Below are 16,439 nucleotides of genomic sequence, written 5' to 3' on the forward strand. Positions count from 1 at the left end.
GCAATACCTCCCTATTTTTATATTCTATCCCCCTAGCAATGAAAGCCAACATTCCATTGGCCTTCTTAATCACTTGCTGCACCTGCATACTAACCTTTTGAGTTTCGTGCACCAGGACCCCCAGATCCCTTTGTACTTCAGTACTTTCCAGTTTCTTGCCATTAAGATAATAACTTGCTCTACGATTTTTCCTGCCAAAGTTCATAACCTCACACTTTCCAGTATTGTATTCCATCTGCCAAATCTCTGCCCACTTACTTAGCCTGTCGATGTCCCCTTGCAGGTATTTTATGTCCTCCTCACTCACGACTTTCCCTCCCATCTTAGTATCATCTGCAAACTTTGATATGTTACACTCGGTCCCCTCCTCCAAATCGTTAATATAGATTGTAAAGAGTTGGGGACCCAGCACTGACCCCTGCGGAACACCACTAGTTACTGATTGCCAGTCTGAGAATGAACCATTTATCCCAACTCTCTGCTTTCTGTTAGATAGCCAATCTTCTATCCATGCCAGAATATTACCCCCAATCCCGTGATTTTTTATCTTAAGCAATAATCTTTTGTGTGGCACCTTGTCAAATGCCTTTTGGAAGTCGACATCCACTGGTTCCCCTTTATCCACCCTGTATGTTACTTCCTTAAAGAACTCCAGCAAATTTGTCAAACATGACTTCCCCTTTATAAAACCATGCTGACTTTGTCCTATTAAATTATGATTATCCAAATGTCCTGTTACTGTCTCCTTAATAATGGACTCCAAAATTTTACCTACCACAAATGTTAAGCTAACCGGTCTATAGTTTCCAGCCTTCTGTCTACTGCCCTTTTTAAATAAGGGTGTTACATTAGCAGTTTTCCAGTCTGCTGGGACCTTTGCTGAGTCCAGGGAGTTTTGGAAAATTATTACCAATGCATCCACAATCCCTACCGCCACTTCCCTCAAGACCCTAGGATGTAAGCCATCAGGTCCAGGTGATTTATCCGCCTTGAGTCCCATTATTTTACCGAGTAGCACTTCCTTAGTGATTTTGATCGTGTTTAGCTCCTCCCCCCCCCTATAGCCCCCTGTTTGTCCAGTGTTGGGATATTCTTAGTGTCTTCTACTGTAAAGACTGATACAAAATATTCATTGTGTTTTTGCCATCTCCATATTTCCCACCATTAATTTCCCGGTCTCATCCTCTAAGGGACCAACATTTACTTTAGCCACCCTTTTTCTTTTTATATAACCAGAAAAACTCTTACTATCTGTTTTTATATTTTTTGCTAATTTACTTTCATAATCTATCTTCCCTTTCTTAATCAATCTTTTCATTATTTTTTGCTGTCTTTTAAAGTTTTCCCAATCCTTTATCCTCCCACTAGATTTGGCTACCTTATATGCCCTTGTTTTTAGTCGAATACTATCCTTAATTTCTTTACTTAGCCACGGATGGCTATCTTTTCTTTTACACCCTTTTCTTCTCAGTGGAATATATATTTTTTGGAAGTTGTAAAATAACTCCTTAAATGTACACCACTGATCATGTATCGTCTTACCCTTTAATCTATTTTCCCAATCCACTCTACTCAATTCCGCTCTCATACCTTCATAGTCTCCTTTATTCAAGCTCAGCACGCTTCTTTGAGATCCAACCTTCTCACCCTCTAATTGAATATGGAATTCAACCATGTTATGGTCACTCATTCCAAGGGGATCCTTTACTAGGACATTTTTAATTAATCCTGTCTCGTTACACAGGACCAGATCTAAGGTTGCTTGCCCCCTGGTCGGTTCAGTTACATACTGCTCAAGAAACCCATCCCTAATACACTCAATGAACTCATCCTCAAGGCAGCCCTGCCCAATTTGATTTGTCCAATTAATATGATAGTTAAAATCCCCCATAATTATAGATGTTCCCTTATTACAAGCCTCAACTATTTCCTGATTGATACTCCGTCCAACAGAGTTGCAACTGTTCGGAGGCCTATAGACTACGCCCACTAGTGTTTTTTTCCCCTTATTATTCCTTATCTCCACCCAAACTGTTTCGCTATCCTGATCCTTTGACCCAATATCATTTCTCTGTATTACAGTGATTCCTTCCTTTATTAACATAGCCACCCCACCTCCCCTTCCTTCCTGCCTGTCCTTCCTGATTGTTAAATACCCTGGTATGTTTAATTCCCAGTCATGGTCACTCTGCAGCCATGTTTCTGTAATGGCCACAAGATCACACCCATATGTAGTTATTTGTGCCGTTAACTTGTCCATTTTGTTACGAATGCTACGTGCATTCAGATAAAGAACTTTCAAATATGTTTTGTGACACTTAGTTCCTGCTTTTTCCCCTTTTACTACTTTACCTTTTACTCCATACCTTCTGTCCCTTCCTGACACGCTGTGTTTTTAATTCCCCTACTGCTACCTAGGTCTATGACCTTCTCCGTTGTCATTTTTATTATTTGCTCTCCAGAAACCTCCCCCCCCCCCCCACTAATTAGTTTAAAGCCCTCGCTACAGCCCTAATTATATGATTCGCCAGGATTCTAGTCCCAGCACTGGCCAAGTGAAGTCCGTCCCAATGGAACATCTCCCTCCTGTCCCAGTACTGATGCCAGTGTCCCAAGAAGCAAAACCCATTTCTCCCACACCAGTCTTTGAGCCACGCATTTAACTCTTCAATTTTATTTACCCTAGCCAAATTCGCTCATGGCTCAGGTAGTAACCCAGACCCTTGAGGTTCTGTTTTTTAATTTGACCCCTAGCTGCTCATACTCCTTTAACAGAACCTTCTTCCTTGTCCTATCTACATCGTTTGTACCAACATGGACCACGACAACTGGATCCTCCCCCTCCAAGTTTCTTTCCCACCCAGAAGAGATGTCCTTAACCCTGGCAGACAACACAGCCTTCGGGACTCCCGATCTCGATTGCAGAGAACCCTATCTATCCCCCTAATGATACTATGCCCTACCACTACAACATTTCTTTTTACTCCCTCCTCTTGAATGGCCCCTGTTCCACGGTGTTGTGGCCAGGTTGCTCATCCCCCCTGCAGTCCCCGTTCCCGTCCCCACAGGGAGTAAGAGCCTCGAACCTGCTTGACAAGAGCAAGGGCTGCGGCTCCTCCAACACTACCTCCTGGATCCCCGTACCTGCCTCATTCATAGTCACATCATCCTGTCCCTGACAACATCTGAATTAATTAATTTCATAGGTGTAACTACCTTCTGAAACATGGAGTCCAGGTACTTCTCCCCCTCCCTGATGTGTCGCAGTGTCTGAAGCTCGGTTTCAAGCACCTCAATACAGTGCCGGAGTTCCTCTAGCAGCAAACACTTGTCGCAAATGTATTCACCGTGAGCATCAAAGGTGTCCACCGGCTCCCACATTTCGCAGCAGTAACACATCACCTGCTCACCCATTCTATATAATTAATTAAATTTCTTATTATTAGTTATGAAGACCCTCTGCCCCGATATAGATGATGAATATCACACCACTATTTAATAGGACTTACCAACTTAGAAAGGTATAAAAGAGAAGGAAGAGGACCTGCTAACCAGCTGATCACCTACCTCCCTTTAGAATGCTGTCTGTGGGGCCTGTTAGGTTGTTTCGTCTCGCTGCTTCGCTTCCGCAGTGCGGGCTAAGCCTGAGAGTGGGAGCAAAAACAGGGCAGAAACACCCCCTCACCTCCCACTTGTCCGAACTCTCTCACTTCCAAACTCTCGCTTGCACTCAACGCCGACCGCACTCGTGAGTATAGGACTAGTCGGATAAGACAGGTTGACACGTGGCTGGAGAAATGAAGCAGGAAGGGGGGACTTCAGATTCCTGGGACATTGGAACCAGTTCTGGGGCAGGAGGGACCTGTCCAAAGTGGACGGGTTGCACCTCAACAGAGCTGGGACTAACTGGCACTGTGGGGGAGGGTTTAAACTAATTTGGCAGGGGGTGGGCTCCAGGATGAAATATTAGAGAGGAGAAACAAGGTGCACAGAGGACATGGAGAGGCAAATAGCACTTGATTAAAGAATAGTTCAGAAATGGGAGGGATCAGACGGGGGGGGGGGACATATGCGAAGCAGTCTAAGATAGGTTTGGAGTGCATTTGCTTAAATGCACGGAGCGTGGAAAATAAGGTTGGTGAGCCACAGGCACAAGTCACCACATAGGACAATGAAATAGTGGGAAGAACAGAGACCTGGCTCAAAGAAGGGGAGGATTGAGAACTTAATATTTCTGGCTACAAGGTATTCAGGAAAGAGAAGAAGGTCTGACATTATTCTCTGACTATATAAGCTGTGTTTTTATGCATCTCTCCACTTCACCTGATGAAGGAGCAGCGCTCCGAAAGCTTGTGATTTCAAATAAAGCTGTTGGACTATAACCTGGTGTTGTGTGATTTCTTACATTTGTCCACCCCAGTCCAACACCGGTATCTCCACACCATCCTCTGAGAGGCACTGAAGGATTGTGGAATCCAGGGAGAAAAGCAACAGTTTGACCTGTTCCTGATCATCACAGTCATTAATGGCTGCTGTTTCCTCTATCTCCCTGAAATGAATCGAGGGATCTCCCTTTACTGTGAGTCGTGCGAGGTGACTCACCATGGACCTTAATTGCGGGCCAGCGTAGGGCACCACGAGCTGGTTCTGGTGGTGTCCGATACTGCCATCGGCAGCATTCGGACCGAACCTCTGGTGCCGAGCGGGACACATTGGTGCCGGTCCCGGCTTTGCTACCAGTGGTTCTTCCTCACACTCCACCTCGGCTACCTCCTCTTTCACTACCCCCTCCTTTTCCGGCCAGGTCTCACTATAGCTCAGCGGTGCTGAGGGCTCGGTGGCTGGTACCACAATTCCCTCAGCTGGAATCGGCTGTTTTGATCCCTTTAAAAAGTCCATGTGACTAGCTTTCGGGCTGACGAGGCACACTATGCCTTTTCCCTTTACCAGGGCCGTTCTTAGGTCCTCTATGGTCTTTTGGCAGGGGCCGTGGTCTGTGCTCTTAAACCCGTGCTCGAGGGCTAGCTTGTAAGCTGCCTTAACCTCCACTACTCTCTCCTCCTGCGCTCTTAGCTGTTGTGCGAGGCGGGCGTTTTTCTCCCGTATCCTCGTTTCATTAATCTTTGCCTCAGTAACCTGGCACTCCAGGTACCCTATCCTGGCCTGATGTTGACTAGCTACCACTTGGCATTCCTGATTCAGCGCGTAAAGTGCTGTGATGAGTTTTTCCCCTCCCATGGCCTTTTCCTCTATCTCTGCTGCCTGGGTTGTGATCTTGGCTGCCTGTGCTGCAACGACCCGGTCCAAGATCTGGACCTGCTTCTTGTAACACATCAACAACACTGCCTTCTCCACTGACTTCTTATGCTCTTTGCTCTCTGTCCACCTGATGGCTGCGTCCACCGGACGCCCATCCAGCAAGAGATCAGAAATCCACTGTTTCGTGAGATTTACCTTGCCAAAGACATAATCCACTATCCTCTCATCCATTGCATTTTGACCATTCAAACTTGGATCTACTACATTGCAATCCTGCTGCCAGAGTCCTGCCGTGGTCGCCATTTTCTGTAAGGGGTTTTCCTGAGAGATTTCACTGAGGTTTCTTTCTCTAGAGGCCTCTCTCTCTTGCACAGTAAAACCTTGAGTGGTTCGACCCACTTGCCCCTTAGATTCTGTACTCTGGACTTAGGCGCAGGAACTACAATGTAGAGAAAACTCTTGTAGACCAAGTTTGATGAAACAAAATGAAATTTTATTGCATAAGGAAAAATATCAAATCAAATGCAAGCCGATAAGAGAGTACATGGGAGGGAAAAACACAAAACAAATCATAACGACACAGTACTAACTAAGGCAAATACAGGCATCTTATACTCTACAAAGATCATCATGAAATAAGGAAACACACGGAACATCGAGGGACAACAGCTCATGTTAATTGTACCCTTAAATCCACCCCCTTATTAAACCTATCTAGATCTGATTGTGAAGGGCCAGAAACATGCTCACCAATCCCACTAGGAAGTGCAAGGTTTTTAAATCGAGTCTGTGTTTGGTCCTTTCAGGCGTCTCGTCTCCACGTGGATCGTGGAGCCCCTGCGAGCTGCGCCACACCTCCCTCCTGAGGTGGGGGTCGGGGGCGGCTGGACACCGGTGGGCCTGGATGTCAGCGGGGTCAAGGATCGTCGGCTCGACCCTGGTCAGAGGAGCCTTTGGCTGGCTCCCATCGCTTCTAAAGTTTATTTTTTATCTCTTCTCCTTCCAACCGGGGTGGCTGGATGGTTTCTTCTCTTGGGGTTTTTTTTTTTTGTTCTCCCAAGCTGGGTCGATGGCCTCTCGTTCCGGTAACGGCCCGGGGATGGTCGATGATCTCCCGATGTGTTTCCCCGGGGCGGGACGCCGGCTTCGAGACAGCCTTCTCGATGTTGGCTTGGTTCTTCCTCCTGCGAGTGCCTGCTTCTTCTTCTGAGTGTGATTCAAACTCTCCAGCTCTCCCCTCAAGTTCTCCCCAACTGCCGAAAGTCTTCCAGATATACCTTTCTTCCAGAAACTTCCGTCTCCCGCCCAAAATCAGGTTAGTCTTTGTTTTACTTTTGGCGGGCTGGGAGCACAGCGGGGTAGTTATTACATTTTAAAATGTCTTAAACGGCCAGTAAAGGCCCATCTCTGGTCTGGAATGACCTTCATTGTTTTTAATGTCCTGCTGATCTTGTTATCTAGTCCTGGGTGCTGTTCTCATGAATATGAAATTGTCCCCTTTTGTCTGGGTCAACATTTAGATGGCCTTTGTCTCCAGGCCAATCTTGACTGGATCTGCATCTAATCCATATGTATATGGGTGGGTCTGGTTTCGTTCTCTCAGAAACAGCTTCCAGAACTTACTGTGGGTTGAATCCACAAAGCTGTCTGAGGTTGCGCAGGAGCCATTTTAAAGTGTCCCAATAAGCTGGTCACATGGTATGGTGGCCATTTTGTATGCCCCTTTTTCTGGGCTTCTTTTAAAACAGTCTTTAAAATCACGGCCTCTTCGGCCATTTGACCCTTATTAATATAAAGTCCAATTTTTCAAATCCTACAGTATCTGCCCTGGGAGTGTTTGATGGGACAGTGTAGAGGGAGCTTTACTCTGTATCTAACCCGTGCTGTACCTGCTCTGGGAGTGTTTGATGGGACAGTGTAGAAGGAGCTTTACTCTGTATCTAACCTGTGCTGTACCTGCCCTGGGAGTGTTTGATAGGACAGTGTAGAGGGAGCTTTACTCTATATCTAACCCGTGCTGTACCTGCCCTGGGAGTGTTTGATGGGACAGTGTAGATCCGGGGTTCTCTGAGGCCCCTCCTGTGTTATAAAAATTCCCCGGACCCCCTGTAACAAAACACAAGTATTCATTGTCTGTAAACTCTTTGGGACATCCTGAGATTGCAGAAGCCTCTATATAAATGCAAGTCTTTCCATTTGAAATCACTGTGCTTTATTTTTTGAAATAAATAGTTATTTGACGATTAAGTGCGGTAATAGTATGTTTTAAACTCCCTCCTCTTTGATTCTCCAATACAAGAGGCCCAGTGACCTCACAAGCTGCCTTGTGGCCGCCTTCCTTCCAGCCCATGTGATCTGCTCACCTGAGCAAAGCCCAGCTCCCAGGCAGAGGCGGGGAGTGCACTGATTGGCCCTTTATCGCCCCGCCCACCCCGGCAGCCACCAATCGGAGAGTGAGCAGGGTGCAGTGGGCGGGGCTGGCCTTTGATTGACAGTTTGAGCTCCCGCTCACGGCGCTTTTAATTTTGCCCCAACAATGGACGGCGGTTGGAGGCGGGACCTAGTCCAAGCGGATTGGCTGCTGGCCTTTGATTGATGTTTGAGGGGACCAATCCCCGGGGCCGCGGGGTGTCCTGCTCAGTGGCGCCGCCTGGTGTGAGGGCGAGCGGCGGCTGGAGCTGCGGGTCCCACAAACTGTGCCTGCGCACTGCTCCTGTTCCAGTGGGAGAAGGTGTTCAACGGGCTGGGCTCCTGGGATTGGGAATGGCCCCACCCTCCAATAAACCCCAGCCTGGATTTGTAGGGGGGAAGGGGGGAGATGATGGGAATCTGGATCAACCCAATTGTCAGCGAGCGAGGGGCGGCTTCCAAAGCCTTGGCCCCATCGTGCCCCACATCGCTTCCCCCGCGGCTGCTCAATGGGAACTGAGCCGGCGCCCGGTGTGAGGGCTGCTTGTGAGAGAAAGAATGAAAGAGGGAGAGAGTCATAACGGCACAGAAGGCGGCCATTCGGCCCATCGAGTCCGTGCCGGCTCTCTGCAGAGCAATCCACTCAGTCCCATTCCCCCGCTCTATCCCCGTAGCCCTGCAAGTTTATTTCCCTCAAGTGCCTATCCAGTCTCCCCTTGAAAACATTGAGTGTCTCCGCTTCCACCACTTCCGTCGGCAGCGAGTTCCAGGTCCTCACCACTCACTGCATAAAAAAGTTTTTCCTCACGTCCTCCCTGTATCTCTTGCCCAAACCTTAATTCTGTGTTCCCCTAGTCCTTGTACCATCAACTAGTGGGAACAGCCTTTCCCCGTCTAGCCTCTCCAAACCCGTCATAATCTTGTACACCTCCATCAAATCACCCCGCAACCTCCTTTGCTCTAATGAAAACAAATCCAGCTTCTCCAACCTGTCCTTGTAGCTAAGATCCCCCATCCCCGGAACCATTCTGGTAAATCTCCTCTGCACCTTCTCAAGGGCCTTCACATCCTTCCTAAAGTGTGGTGACCAGAACTGGACGCAAAACTCCAGTTGTGGCCTAACCAGCACTTTATAAAGGTTCAGCATAACTTCTCTACTTTTGTACTCAATATCTCTATTTATGAAGCCCAAGATCCCATATGCTTTATTAACCACTCTCTCAATATGTCCTGCCACCTTTAGGGACCTATGCACATTAACTCCCAGGTCCCTCTGTCCCTGCACACTCTTTAAAACTGTGCCATTAAGTGTATATTGCCTCTCCCTGTTCCTTCTGCTAAAATGCATCACCTCACACTGCTCTGTATTAAATTCCATCTGCCACTTGTCTGCGCATTCTACTAGCCTTTCTATGTCCCGTTGCAGTCGATTGGTATCATCATCACTGTTTGCCGTATACCCAACTTTGGTGTTATCGGCAAATTTAGAAATTCTACGCTGTATTCCAATATCCAGGTCATTTATATATATCAAAAAAAGCAGTGGCCCCAGCACTGACCCTTGGGGAACACCACTGTCTACCATCCTCCAGTCTGAAAAACAGCCATTTACCACAACTTGCTGTTTTCTGTCCTTAAGCCAATTCCTTATACAAGCTGCCACTGACCCACCGATTCCAAGAGCCTCAATTTTGTTAACCAACCTTCTATGTGATACTTTGTCAAACGCCTTCCGAAAATCCATGTAGACAACATCCATTGCATTCCCTTCATCAATCCTGTCTGTTAGTTCATCAAAAAATTTAATTCGATTAGTCAAACACGATCTTCCTTTTACAAATCCGTGTTGGCTCTCCTTAATTAGCTTAAACCTCTCCAAGTGCCCGTTAATTTTTTTCTTAGTTATTGTTTCTAAAAATTTACCCACCACTGATGTTAAACTGACCGGCCTGTAGTTACTAGGATTGTCCTTACACCCTTTCTTGAACAATGGTGTCACATTTGCCACTTTCCAATCCTCAGACACCTCCCCTGCATCTAGGGAAGATTGGAAAATTATGGCAAGCACTTCCGCTATCTCCTCCCCCAATTCCCTTAGCAACCTGGGATGCAAGCCATCTGGACCAGGCGACTTGTCCACTCTAAGCATACCCAGCCTTTCTAGCACATCCTGTCTACTAATTTTCACCCCTTTCATTCCTTCTACCTTTTCCACTTCTACCGATATTTTGTCAGCATCCACCTCCTTAGTAAACACCGATACAAAGTACTCATTGTGTATTCTAGCCTTGCCCTGCGCCTCTAAGCATATATCACCTTCTTTGTCTCTAATAGGCCCCACCCCGCCTCTTACTACCCGCTTACTGTTTACATGCCGGTAGAAAATTTTTGGGTTCCCTTTTATGTTAACTGCCATTCTACTCTAATATTCTCTCTTTGCCAATCTTATTTTCACCTTCACATCCCCTCTCAACTTATTGTATTTGGTCTGGTTCTCCCTTGAAGAATTCACCTGACATGCTTCATACACCCTCTTTTTTTGTTTCATCATCTTCTCCATCTCCCTCGTCATCCAAGGAGCCCTTGCTTTGGTTCCCTTACCCTTCCCTCTTGTTGGAATGTACCTAGCCTGTACTTGGAACATCTCCTCCTTAAAGATCACCCATTGTTCCGTTATTGTTTTTCCTGTCAGTCTTTGGTTCCATTTTACCTTGGCTAGATCCTTTCGCATCCCATTGAAGTTAGCCCTATTCCAGTTTAGAAGTTCCACTCTAGATTTTTCCTTGCTCCTCTCCATTGCTAATCTAAATCTTATGATACAATGATCACTCGTACCCAAGTGTTCTCCCACAGACACTTGGTCGACCTGGCCCACCTCATTTCCCAGCACCAGATCCAGCAATGCCTCCTTCCTAGTTGAGCCAAGAACATGTTGGTCAAGGAAATTCTCCTGAACACATTTCAGAAATTCCACCCCCTCCTTTCCCTTTACCTAGCATTATCCCAATCGATATTTGGGTAATTAAAGTCCCCCAATATCACCAATCTATAGCTCTTGCATATCTCTGCAATTTCCCTGCAGATTTGCTCCTCTACCTCCCTCTCACTATTTGGAGACCTATAGAATACCCCAATAGCGCGATCATACCCTTTTTGCTCCTCAACTCTAACCAAATGGATTCTGTCCTTGTCCCCTCAAGAACATCCTCCCTTTCCAACACTACAATGTCTTCCTCAATCAGCACTGCCACCCCACCTCCCTTTTTTCCTTCCCTATCTTTTCTGAACACCTTGTACCCTTGAATATTAAGCGCCCAGTCCTCACCGTTTTTAAGCCACGTTTCCGTTATTGCTGCAGCATCATATTGCCACACGGCTAATTGTGCTTGTTGCTCACCAACCTTATTCACCACACTTTGTGCGTTTACGTACATGCATCCTAAACCCATTATTAAATTTTTCTTAGTCTCTTAGTCTGCTCCTATCTAATATGGTACTACTACCGCCTCTAGTACTATCTTCTCTAGTACTATCCAACACACTCACTCTTTTATGCACCTTATTCCTCTTTTCTACTCTTATATGCTGGTGCCCATCCCCCTGCCAAGCTAGTTTAAACCCTTCCCAACAGCACTAACAAACCTCCCCACAAGAATATTGGTCCTGGCTCTGTTGAAGTGTAACCCATCCGGCTTGTACAGGTCCCACCTTCCCCAGAAATGGTCCCAATGCCTCAGGAATCTAAAGCCCTCCCTCCTGCACCATCTCTCCAGCCACACATTCATCTGTTCTTTCCTCCTGTTCCTAAACTCACTAGCACATGGCTCCAGGAGTAATCCAGAGATTACTACTGTTGAGGTCCTGCTTTTTAATCTCTCTCCTAGCTCCCTAAACTGTGCCTGCAGGACCTCATCCCTCTTTCTGCCTATGTTGTTGGTACCGATATGGACAACAACCTCTGGCTGTTCACCCTCCCCACTCAGCATGTCCTGCAGCTGCTCAGTGACATCCTTCACCCTGGCACCAGGGAGGTAACATACCATCCTGGAGTCACGTCTACGGCCGCAGACACTCTGGTCTGCTCCCCTAACTATTGAATCCCCTACCACTATTACTCTTCCACTCTTTTTCCTCCCCCCCACTGTGCAGCTGAGCGACCCGTGGTGCCGTGGACCTGACTCTGGCTGCACTCCCCAGAGGAACCATCACCCTCACCAGTACTCAGAACAAAATGCTGGTTGGAGAGCGAGATGCACTCCAGGGACTCCTGCATTACCTGCCTGGTCCTCCTCTTCTGTCTGGCGGTCACCCATTCCCTCTCTGCCTCCATACTCTTAAGCTATGGGGTGACCACCTCTAGAAACGTGCTATCCACGTAACTCTCAGCCTTGCGGGAGAGAATTTCAGGGCAGACCTCTTGAAACCTTCTCAAGGACTCCCGGTTGCAACCCTCTGATCGACGAGATGCGCTGCAGCAACTCACCAAGGCTTCTTCGGCAGCACCTCCCAAACCTGCCACCTAGAAGGACAGGGCAGCAGGCGCATGGGAACGTCATCACCTCCAAGTCACACACCATCCGGACATGGAAATTATCGCTGTTCCTTCATCGTCGCTGGGTCAAAATCCTGGAACTCCATCCCTAACAGCACATTTGTAGCTCTCGGCTTCATTCTCCTGATTTCTGCTATTCTCCCTATTTTGTTCTACACTGGAGTTAAAGGATGTTCTTTGCAGGCAATTCAAGGTCTTAACAAGGTCTCCCTCCCTAACCTTCACCACACGGACTGCAGCGGTTCAAGGTGGCGGCTCACCACCCCCTTCTCAAGGGCAACTAGGGATGGACAATAAACGCTGGGCCATCCAGCGCCATCCACATCCCATGAATGAATATATAAGTCTTTCCTAACACAGTCGTTAACTATAGGAATAACATATCTTCTCCAACTTTCACTAGTTTATCCTGTCTGATATAAACCAACCCCACAGTCACTGACACCAACCTCCTCCTGTCTGATATAAACCAACCCCAGTCACTGACACCAATCTCCTCCTGTCTGATATAAACCAACCCCAGTCACTGACACCAATCTCCTCCTGTCTGATATAAACCAGCCCCACAGCCACTGACACCAATCTCCTCCTGTCTGATAGAAACCAACCCCACAGTCACCGACACCAATCTCCTCCTGTCTGATATAAACCAACCCCAGTCACTGACACCAATCGCCTCCTGTCTGATATAAACCAACCCCACAGTCACTGACACCAATCTCCTCCTGCCTGATATAAACCAACCCCAGTCACTGACACCAATCTCCTCCTGTCTGATATAAACCAACCCCACAGTCACTGACACCAATCTCCTCCTGTCTGATATAAACCAACCCCACAGTCACTGACACCAATCTCCTCCTGTCTGATATAAACCAACCCCACAGTCACTGACACCAATCTCCTCCTGTCTGATATAAACCAGCCCCACAGTCACTGACACCAATCTTCTCTGGTCTGATATAAACCAATCCCACAGGCCCAGAAAGATTAAACTCAGCCCGTTGCTTCGATTGGACTTGTTTCCATTCCCGTGCCGAGGGGATTGCTGTACCAGACGGGAGGGGCAACATTTGGGGACTCTCGATTCTCCACCAATTCCCATTCCCCTTCTTTCTGGTGGATAATGGAGGTGCCACTGTGTGTAATGTGCAAGTCAGTAAGAATTGTCAGCGAGGATTAATCAGCAGTTTTTAATTGGAGATGTTAATCAGTGGAACTTTTCAGACACTGAATTGTAGATTTTGAACCAAAGATCAATTTAGGTTTGAAGTAAAAGTTCATAATTTTATTGCAAACAAACTTCTGATGACAATCCCTGAATTAAGGGGAACGGTTCTTAAAGGGACACTGCAGCCCCAACAAGTCAATCAGCTATCCATCCAGAATATTAAGCTCCAGCCAGTCATAGGGGTTAGTAACATCAGCAGAAACAAACCCCAACTGTCAGAATGAACATGGTTCAGTCCTGGATGTGATTAACAGCAGCAAAAACAGCAGAATCCAACCCCTGCAGGCAATTGTGAACTCGCTGGTGTTTCAGCAGGTTGGATGACTGAGTGGATCTCTTCCCACACATGGAGCAGTTGAACGGCCTCTCCCCAGTGTGAACTCGCTGGTGAGTCAGCAGGTGGGATGACACAGTGAATCCCTTTCCACACTCAGAGCAGGCGAATGGCCTCTCCTCAGAGTGAACTCGCTGGTGTGTCAGCAGGGTAGAAGACCGAGTAAATCCCTTCCCACACACTGAGCAGGTGACTGGCTTCTCCCCGGTGTGAGTGTGCTGATGGGTCACCAGTTGCTCTGTGCTTTTAAAGCTCTTATTACAGTCAGTGCATTCAAAAGATCTCTCCCCAGTGTGAATGTGCTGGTGTGTCAGCAGGTGGGATGACTGAGCAAATCCCTTTCCACACATGGGGCAGAGGAATGGCTTCTCTCCGGTGTGAACTCGCTGGTGTGTCAGCAGGGTGGATGAACGAGTGAATCCCTTCCCACATCCGGAGCAGGTGAACGGTTTCTCCCCAGTGTGAACTCGCTGGTGTGTTCGAAGGCTGGCTCTCCCAGTGAATCCCTCCCCACACACGGAGCAAGTGAACGCCCTCTCCCCAGTGTGAACTCACTGATGTCTGAGAAGGTTGGATGACTGAGTGAATCCCTCCCCGCACACGTAGCAGGTGAACAGCCTCACCCCAGTGTGAGTGCGTCGATGTTTTTCCAGATCTGATGGGTATTTGACTCCCTTCCCACAGTCTCCACATTTCCACGGTTTCTCCGTGGTGCGGGTGTCCTTGTGTCTCTCCAGGTTGGACAATCAGTTGTAGCCTCGGCCACACACAGAACACATGTATGGTTTCTCCCCGCTGTGAATGGTGCAATGTTTTTTCAGGCTGTGTAACCGGTTAAAGCTCTTTCCACAGTCAGTGCACTGGAACTCTCTCACTCGGGTGTGTGTGTCTCGGTGCTTTTCCAGTCACACTGATATTTGAAATCTTTTCCCACAGACAGAAGAGAGAAACATTTCTCCTTCCACATTCAAAGGTGATGCACTATCAATTGCTACAAAAGACTGGAAGTTGAGAAAGTAATAGACAGGCTTTTATTACCAAAGAACAGAGCGTGCCTCTTGTGGTTGCCTGGTATCCAAAAGGGCCGGGGGCTGCCGAGCAGCCACCTTTATATCCAGCCATGAGGGTGGAGCCAGGGGCGGAGTCAGCTGAGGCATGCACAGACAAGTACAACAATATGCAAGAGTGAACAACAGTACTAACAGTGAACAACAATACTAACACAGTGGTGAACAACAATACTAACAACAGTGGTTTACCACATTCACCCCTTGTTTAGAATTGAGTCCGGCGGGGTGAAGTGCACTAAAAATTCGTGTACTGAAGTCTATCAGGAGGCCTTGTAAGCCGTCCTGAGCGTCGCAGCAGCGGCGGTGATGGTGCAGCATCCAACGTTGAACCCGGTGTCTCGTTCAGAGGAGGTGTAGCAGGTGGCGGACCCTGGGGCTGCTGCATGCCGTCTACAGGGGTCAGAGCGCGGGTAATGGGAGGTAGCGATGGTGGTCTCTCAGAGGCACCCGAAGGTGCGAGGTCTCGTGCGGGGACTGTGTCCTGGGGGTAGGCAGGAGTAGCGGTGGGTGGCGAAGAGGGTGTTTCAGGAGCACCCGCAGGTGCGAGGTCTCGAATGGAGACTGTGTCCTCCCGCCCGTCCGGGTACACCACGTAAGCATACTGTGGGTTGGCGTGGAGGAGGCTCACCCTCTCGACCAGGGGGTCCGCCTTATGGGTTCTCACGTGCTTCCGCAGTAGGATGGGTCCTGGAGAAGTCAGCCATGTTGGTAGCGAAATCCCCGACGTGGACTTCCTGGGGAAGGAGAACATTCTCTCGTGAGGAGTGGCATTGGTGGGTGTACAGAGCAGCGACCGAATGGAATGGAGCGCCGCAGGGAGGACCTCCTGCCAGCGGGAGGTCGGAAGGCCCTTAGATTTTAAGTTTAAAAGGACTGCCTTCCAGACTGTCGCATTCTCCCTTTCCACCTGGCCGTTACCCCGGGGGTTGTAGCTGGTGGTCCTGCTTGTAGCAATGCCTCTCGCGAGCAGGTACTGCCGAAGTTCGTCGCTCATAAAAGATGAGCCCCTGTCGCTATGGATATAGCTAGGGAAACCGAACAATGCGAAGAGGTCATTCAGACATTTAATGACTGTGGTACTGGTCATGTCCGAGCAAGGGATGGCAAACGGGACTACTCATCAATTATATTGAGGAAGTACACATTGCGGTCAGAGGAGGGGAGGGGCACTTTAAAATCGATGCTCAGCCGCTCGAAGGGGCGCGTGGCTTTGATCAGGCTCACTCTGTCTGGCCTATAAAAATGCGGCTTGCACTCGGCACAGATCTGGCAGTTCCTGGTCATGGTCCTGACCTCCTCGATGGAGTAGGGCAGGTTACGGGATTTGATAAAATGGAAGAACCTGGTGACCCCTGGGTGGCAGAGGTCATTGTGGAGGGTCTGTAATCTATCAACCTGCGCATTGGCGCACGTACCACGTGATAGGGCATCTGGGGGCTCATTGAGTTTCCCGGGCCGGTACAAGATATCGTAATTGTAGGTGGAGAGTTCGATTCTCCACCTTAATATCTTGTCATTCTTGATTTTGCCCCGCTGCTTATTATGAAACATAAAAGCTACCGAACGCTGGTCAGTGAGCAGGGT

The 16,439-nt window shown here is 48.1% G+C and overlaps 1 pseudogene; it reads right to left on the minus strand.

The window, feature by feature from the left end:
* Positions 1–14,150, minus strand: part of LOC147119080 (uncharacterized) — a 96,397-nt pseudogene extending 82,247 nt beyond the window's left edge.
* Between the last annotated feature and the right edge of the window lie 2,289 nt (positions 14,151–16,439).

This window comes from Somniosus microcephalus, chromosome 4 (assembly GCF_052327205.1).
Source record: "Somniosus microcephalus isolate GS21.2 chromosome 4, FLI_Smic_1.0, whole genome shotgun sequence".
In the NCBI taxonomy this organism is placed as follows: Eukaryota; Metazoa; Chordata; class Chondrichthyes; order Squaliformes; family Somniosidae; genus Somniosus; species Somniosus microcephalus.